Source organism: Ammodytes marinus (assembly GCF_949987685.1).
Source record: "Ammodytes marinus genome assembly, chromosome: 19".
NCBI classification, from domain to species: Eukaryota; Metazoa; Chordata; class Actinopteri; order Uranoscopiformes; family Ammodytidae; genus Ammodytes; species Ammodytes marinus.
The window spans coordinates 15519797-15528460 of NC_137223.1; positions in this window are offsets into that span (position 1 = coordinate 15519797).

Consider the following 8664-nt stretch of genomic DNA (forward strand, 5'->3'; position numbering starts at 1 on the left):
TTTTTATTACCTGTTTTTAAGCCTGTTTTAAAGTTGTTTTGAGTGATGCATTAAAAGATAAGACAAAAGATATTTCACAGAAAATCATAGATTGTTTTCTGATATATTATTATTAAAAAAAAACATATATGTCTAAACGAGTGGTGCCTTTTGTTTTGATTTGCCACAAAAGCTTATAACTTCGATCAGAAAGAGTTCAATTCCACATTCTTGTACTTCATGTACATCATACTCTAGTAGTGGAACAAAAAGAGAAACATCAGAGCCGATGTGGTTTCTGACAGAGAAAGCCACAGGAAATGCCGATGTGCACCTCAAGGGCTTGAATTTCATATTAAGTCAGATTCAGAGATAGTAGGTGTAGATCTCTACTTCAACTGCCATGAATTTGCCGTTTAGTGTGATGCACCTCTGTAGCCAGCAGATGTCGCTCTATTCTCTTTTTTAGGTTCAAACAGGTTCCATAGATTGTTTATTTTTGTTTCTCGTAGCGTGTATTTCGTTTCTGTCATTTTTAACATTGTGTATTGTTTTTTGTGCTGATTTTGTGATGCAGGATTGTTTGTGGTTGGGTGTGGGGGTGGGATATGGGCGGGGTGTGTTCGGGGGAAGAAAAAAGGGGAAAAAACTTAATCATTGTACTGTAATTGCTTTGCAAATCTTTTATTGAATAAAAAAACCTTTGAAAGAAAAAAACAAAACAAAAAAAAACAGGTTCCATAGAGGTTTCCAAAGCCAGCGGGTTTGTATTGGTCTGGATTGACACCAGTAAATCGGTGAATCTCAACCAGGCCCGGTTCTAGACAGTTAGATTAGGGTGGGCCTGTAGAAATTTTAGGTGGGCACATTGGGTAGAGAGACCGAAGATGTGAGCGCACGCAGAGCGCGCAAGCAGAATTCTTTTGCCCTTGTAAGATCTCTGTGTCTGCTTTTTGGCACATTTACTGTGAATTGTGTAGAACACAATATGCAAACTTTGAGTGTTGCTGTGTGGGAGATTTGATTCTTGCATGTTTTTTTCCCAAATGTTTTTTTAACATATAATATACATTATATACAACATAATGTATCTTTTTTTTATCGCAGTATTAACTGTAGGCAGCCTGAGCTGATAGAAGAGAAAGCTTTGGGACTGGGCAACCTGGATGTGGTAGTCCAGAGCTATATACTATGCACACTATATAGATATATAGTCTTTCCACTACTGGCTCCGATGTCCAGCTGGGTGAAAATAGTAGCCAGCCGAGGTCACGACCCTGCTAGGGGGGTCCGGAGGTATGCCCCCCCGGGAGATTTTGTTTACCTTTTTAAAGTGAAATGCATGAATCTGGTGCACTTTGAGAGGAGGAGGCTAAATCTGAGGAATTTTGTGTGAACAAATAATTTGGAGACACTGGGTCGGATGAATTAGAAGCTATTGAAAAATATATCCATAGAAATATGAATTTGAAATAAAATATTAAGCAGGGTCCTCTGGGATGGGCTTGGTGCTCTTTTTCTTTTACGGGACATATTTTTCTGTGATATAATGAATTCATTTAAATGCAGTGAGAGGAACGAAGCAGAAGAACTCTGTTGTCCAGTCATCTTTTTTTCCACATACGAGGCTGAAATAGGCTATAGACTATACACAGTGCATGGGCAACTGAGGGCAGCCCCATTTTCAAATATTTTTAAATAAACTCAATACACACTGTTCATGCCATGGACTTGAACGTGACATGATCAGTTAACCTCGGATTACCTCCCAAATGAACTGATTCAATTATTAAGCTATTAACTATCTACCAAAACATTGTATTCCTTTTATTGTATGATAATTTACATTTACATAATATGATGTTGATATCAAACACACAAACTAAAAAATAAAAATAAAAAAAATAAAAAATTGGGGGGCCCCCTGGCAGTCGGGACCCCAAGCAACCGCTCATTTCGCTTATGACTCGGGCCGGCTTGGCTGACCAGTGACCACTATAAGCGGGTGGGTAACTTGGAGGCAGGCTGTCCTGTAGTATTAATTAATTGTCTGAATTTTATTTGACATTTTCTTGGACAGCGAATGAACAGGTCCGTCCGATAGTGGGTCTGGACTTCCACCTAAAAAAAAAAAAAAAAAATTGATTGGGTGGGCACAGCCCACATTTGGGTGGGCATGGCCCACCCTGGCCCCTGGCTACCGCTGGCCCTGATCTCAACCCTGCTTTTTTTAGCTGCCAAACCACGATGCAGTGAGTTTATGTCAAATCTTGCAACACAAAACACTTTAGGGAAAAAAAACATGAACTCCCAGTGCTTTTACTTTTTTGTGATATTTCCTCGACATTACTCGACAAGCTGGCCCGAAAATGTCCTCCTGCCCCAGAACAACATCTCATGTGACGTCATCACCCAGCTTTTCTTTAAATAGTTTCAGACCAACTTCATATGTGTCTGTACACAAATACAATCTTTTAGGAGCACAATTACTCAAAAAAAACTCACCACAAAGGCTACATACTCTACTCCACAGGTGATTAGATTTTCTTGAGGACCTTGCTGCACAGATTTACATAACAATGAGGGGAATAAATCAGCCGGGAGATGGGGCAGCTCCAGTGTCCCTTGTTTGCAATTCTGATGTTCATCAAAAATCCTCTTGCTAAATAACAATGACTAATGGCAACCGTATCCCACCATCATCTCACTAATTGCTTAGGATTTGCTGTTGGTTTGCTGGAAATACTAATTCGGGAGACCTCAAGCCTCGAGGGGAGACTTGAAGATGTCCTAATACATTTGCATATAGCCTAAGCGTGTCTGTCAGCATGACCTACCTGTGGTAGGAAATCAGGACGCGGGCAAGCAGTATTCGTTTTAACAGTCAGTGGAAGAACTATTCCGATTCTTTACTCAGACAATACTAACAGTACATTACAGTAATGTGAAATACCCTGTAATAATAATAAAGTCCTTGATTCAAATCTTAAGGATTATCAGTAAAATGTAGACTGCTGTAAATAGAAAAGTGAAAGCAATCGTTCTGTAGAAAGAAGTTGACCCTGCGAGTGATATTATCAGATATGACATTATAAGTAGCATTTTAATTTGGTCCAGTGGTGCAACCTAAGGGTCGGGCCCCCATCAAAGGGACACAAGATAAATATGAGGGGTCATGACGTGATGAAAAAAAAATCACAGAATTTTATAAATTTTTGAACATGTCGCTGATATGTCCTATTTTATGAGAAATTGTGGATAATTTGATCTTTTTGGGCCTCAACCAATTACATAAACGAAAAAGGGGAAGCCTTTAATGAGAACAACTGTCAATGACTCGTCTGAGACATAATGAGGGGCCTCAACTAGATACTACTTATTTTTTTGGAAGAGGTCATAAAAAGTTTTCAACAGCTGGTTTAATCTATAACAATGCATTAGCGTATCAAATGTTTTTAAAGTGACATCTTAATCCTCAATCTACATTTCAGATAAATCCAGAAGAATAAAAAATAAGCAATATATCAGCAATATATTTCCTGCCAAAATATAGCCTACTGTAGTGTAGAAAAAAATCAAATTGATGTAGGCCTTTTAAGTATTCTACTGGTGTTCATTAGTTGCTATAGGCCTACTACAACGTATGTAGTGTCTGTAATTTGTAGTAATAGAGAGAACTACAGTATTATAAGGATTACATTTCCTCTTTCTGCCTTTATAGCACGTTTCTGCTGCTTTATCCTAAAAAAAAAAGAAAATGTTTTAATAAAAAAGCCATGGAGTTAAAAATACAATCAGTGGTGACAGTGGTGTGTACGGAATTCATGTGGCGTTACTGAGACTGAGAGAAAGGAAAAGGAAGGGAGAACAGAGCAGGAGAAGGAGAGTATAGGCTATGTGAGCGCTACGGTAACTGTGGTAGTGATGATACAGTCCAGAAATTGAGGGGCACAATGAGACACACACACACACATACACACACACACACACACACACACAATTAGAAGGTTATTACGTGGCTTGCCATTAAGTGCAGCAGGGGAAATAAGACTGCAACTGAGTCACTCTGAGTCAAACCAAAAAGCCACTTTAAGGCGATTACTGTATAACTTTTATTCTTGTCATGTTGTCATGGTAATAAGCATCAGCACGTTACACTGCAATGTCTTTGGCTGGACAACCCAACAGTTGCCGGTATGGACAGAAATAAAAAAATAAAAAAAATTAAAAGACTTACAGTCACCTCCTATAGCAGCTTGATATCTTGTCTGTTTCAAAGAAGATTAAAAGGAAATGAAAAGTGGGAATTGCACCGAAATTAAGAGAAATAGAGAGAGAGAGAGAGCATTACACACTGTAAGCCCGGACAAGTAGAGTTTACTCAAACTTTCCAGTAAACCGGTTGCCTTAAAAAAGTAAGTAATGTAAAACTAAAACTTGAGTTGATTGCAATTGTTATTTTAAGTTCAATACAATAAATGCCAAGTTGATTTAAATTAAAAATGTTTGTTGTATTAATTGCTTTGCACAATAACTTCACTTGAATTCTTAAGTTTGTGTGAATATCATTTTTAAGTTCAATAGATTATATGCAAATTTCATTTAAATTAAAATCTCTTGTAGTATCAATTGATTTACCTAATTTCTCCACTTAACATTTTAAGTTTGGGAGTAATATTTGTATTTATACTTTAAATGATTGATTTGTTAAAGAAAAAAGTACAACAAAAGTACATTCTTATTTAGATTGATTTAAATCCAACCATATTCTTGGAAATAAAACTTAAAATTCAAGGAACATTATCTTTAGCTGGATGTACCGTGCTGATCTGCTAATATCACTGGATTCACTTCAGGGGTGTCGGCTAAAACACCACTTAAGGCCAAAAACGTCAGACTATGAAGCATGAGACGATGAGAGGAGGAGTAAGAATTTATCCGCTGTTTATTTCCTTCTTTAACAAGCACAGCAGCATACAGATCCCAGGAAAATAACAATAGCAATATTCGGCTCATGATGACACGCTAAACAGCTGTTGCAACCGGCGAACCGTGGCCGTTTAATAACGTGCATAAATTATAATTTATAGAGATCGGGAAACTCAATGCACTTACTCACAAGGGCGATGCAAAAGAACTCAGGGAGAGCACGTTTCGGCTGACTGACGTGATGGCGCTAACTGACAGTTAAAATGTCATCCACACTGAATAAAACACATCAAAACAATATAAGCCGTTATTTTAAACGGCGTTATTCCCAACTCTGAACATGTTACTATAAAAGTGTAAGCCCTCAAGCTCGAAAACACCCCTGCCCCCTATTACATTCCTTCCAAGGTTGAGCATTACATGCTGGATGAAGTGGAAAGTGTTCTTCATGTACTTAGGATAGTCCAGGTGAAGGGCATAAATCAGTCCGAAAAGGACACAGAAGTCTTGAGGAAGGTTGGCCAGATCTTCCACCACACTCCCCTCCAAGACGACTCCTACTCCGGAAGGGTTGAGTTGAGGATGTTCTTGATCGACGCTGAGAATCCCCACTGGAGTTTGGCTGTAGGAGTCATTGTCGTCCACATCCTAACAAGAAACAGATTCACAGGGAGAAGACATAGTGAGCTAATGCTGTGTTTTTCACCTAAAAGTACCTCTGAATGTTTATAATGAAAAGCTTTGTACAATATAAATGGCACTGAAAATTATTATTAAAACAATACTGGTCTTAAACGGACGTTTTGTCAACTGCCATAGTTGGATATGTACATTAAAATGAATGATTTTGTAGCTTGGCAGCCAAGGAGCTATTACCAAGCTTCAGTTGACATGAGTGCAACTTTTAACCACTGACAGTACGGGGTGTGTGTGTGTGTGTACATGTGGATAAATATTAAAAGGGAGTCATACAACGTAAGTTTCTGGGAGAGGTTTTTCAGAACTTGGACTTAAAAGTGGGTTAGCTCTCCTTAGCTGCCAATCTACCAAACCTTATTCGATGGCACACTAGCTAGAAAATGATTTGACAGACACACAAATTAAAAGACAGAAGCAAGAATCCAAGATCAAAATTATGTCCAATGTTAATTTGAGCTCATTTTCAAAAGTCAAATCTTTCCAGTTTCAGCTATGTCATAAATAAACAACGCAGATACTGCGTTTGTCCATAAAAAACAAGTCTAAGTCTGGGAAATACTGAAAGCCAATTAAATGATTCTGAGAATTAATAAACAAGTCCTCATTAACAAACTAAATTAAATGAACTAAATGTACAACAATTACTTACAGAAAAGGTCTTGAAAAAGGCAGAAAGATCATCCCCCAAGATGACAGGTAATCCCCGAAGGCAAAGGCACCTGATATCCGTTGGATGTGTTGTCTAGAAGATAGTGAACAGTACAACACAGTTTGCTGGGATATTCACATGTATTTATCAAATAAATTCCAGAACTGACATACCATCTTTTATGGCTAAATTGTGCATTTTCAGGACTGCAAGTATAGAAGAGTACAATAGCAGATGTTAAAAAAAGTAAGGAGAGGAGATAAGAGGAAATAAAAAACTGTGGAGAAAAGAGAAGAAGAGAGAAAAGACTGAATGAATAGGAGCAAGGATGAACAGAGAGAGTAGTCAAATGAACCCACCTTTGTCTAACTAAAGAGTTGAGTCAAAAGCTGTCCGGTGGAACCTTTCTTCTTCCTGAAGAGGTCCATCAGGCCCGGAGAGAAATGGTCACGTGCATCAAAGAAGTTTTTTTCCCCACCACTCTGTTGAAGGAATCAATTAATTTTCCTTTTCTAAAATGTATTTGCTTTCGATGTAATCCAACTGTGGCACAGTAAGCTTAAAACTTTTACTCCGACTAAAAAAATACATACAAATACTGAGTATAACTGTTAAATGTGGAAGCACAGCTGACATACCTTTAACTGCTTAGATCAATTTGGGGAGTTTGGGATGTCACCCTCTGTTTGAGCCTGAATAGGAGGTAGTTAAGAAGAACACAAACATTTTAGGCAACTATTCAAAAGTACACACTATCATCACTACACCTCAAATGTTGTTTTAAGTGCAGGTGAAAGATATGAGGCCTTAACCACACAGTGCCCAGTAATGAAATATGGATATCAAGGACAGCAAGGAATGACAACATTTTGGGTCAAAGCTAAACTCGTATTAAATGCTCTACCATAATACTTTTTTCCACACATAACATGCGAGAAAGTAAAATGTTGACAACATCCCTTTGAATTAAAGACATTGACCATCAGAAAGTAAAAAAAAGGGGAAAATAGGCATAGCAGAACACATCATAGTAATTGACAAGTAGGCTAATCTATATGCACAAAAATAATATGTTTTACTGAAATCTCAGTTACAAATACATTGTATGAACTAAAATGGCGAATTATCTGCAGATCAAGTCGATTTAATCTATTATTGAAAGCTGATGGCGACAGAAACTGTCAGCGTTAAGAGAGATGTGAGATGAGCTTCACGTTCAGAGCTTTGATAAAAAGGACCGTCGAGCTGACGGTGACTCAGTGGAGCGGAGCGGGGACTGACTTTACTTTAGGGGGGAGAGGGGCTCGGAGACGGACGCTCTGCAATGACCGAGGTTGCGCTGAAGTTAAGGCGGATCGCGCTGCTTCAATATAGTGCATAAATTGAAAACGACGAAGACTATTCAGCTATACAAAAAAAAAAAAAATCAATGAGAATCTCTCAAGTCACATAATTGTATGGTTTAAGTAATTGTGTCGCAGCAATTTGCTGTATTCATTTTCCACAGACAAATGTAAAAAGCTGGTAGGCCTACTTAGGACACACAATCATATAAATCACATAACTAATACTATCTATAACCATTTTAAGGTAGACCTACGTTTGTTTTACTCATTTTAAGCTATTCCGACACACGTGATTAAGGGCCTGCATCATCTGCACGTGGATATACACAGCTCTACAGCATGACATTTTTTTTTTAAATACATGCTGGGGGAAACACTCCATATTCTGCATTACTATTAGGTTACTTTTGAATCTTCTGGCACATGTTTATCAAAATTACGTTATCAAAGTTGAGTTGAGCTCCGACCATGATGCTAAACTATTTAACCACATGGTTGGCTATCAGCAACAGTTGCAAGTAAGCTAACTAGCTCCGCGACTAGCAGTGAGCTAACGTAGGCCTAAACCTCGTGCATTAGGCTATTACAACAAGATAGCAACACGGTTTGCACATGGATAAAATAGTTACTCACCACAGCAGTGTGCAGAGAACAAGAAGCACGATAAGTCCGATGAAAATAACCATAGACTCTAAAGCGAGGACCAGCTGCACCACCTCCTCCCCAACCATGTTCCGTAGAGTGAGAGTCACGTAGCACGGCCAAGTACGTGACGACCGATCTGCGCATGTCTGAATGTTTGAAAAAATAGGCTCCATCTCAACAGACTGTCTAAAACTTAAAAATGCAGGTGACCATGACTAAAACTTTAAAATGTCAAGCCATTCAACTTAAAATCATTCACACATACAACTATGTCTACAAAAAAGTACAATACACTAACATGTATTAGTTATGCAATAAAACTCAAATCATTAAGTACATTCTAATAAATATTTTAAGTAGATATAACATCCGGGCTAACAGTGCAGGGACAAGAGAAAGAGAGGACGGAGGGGACAG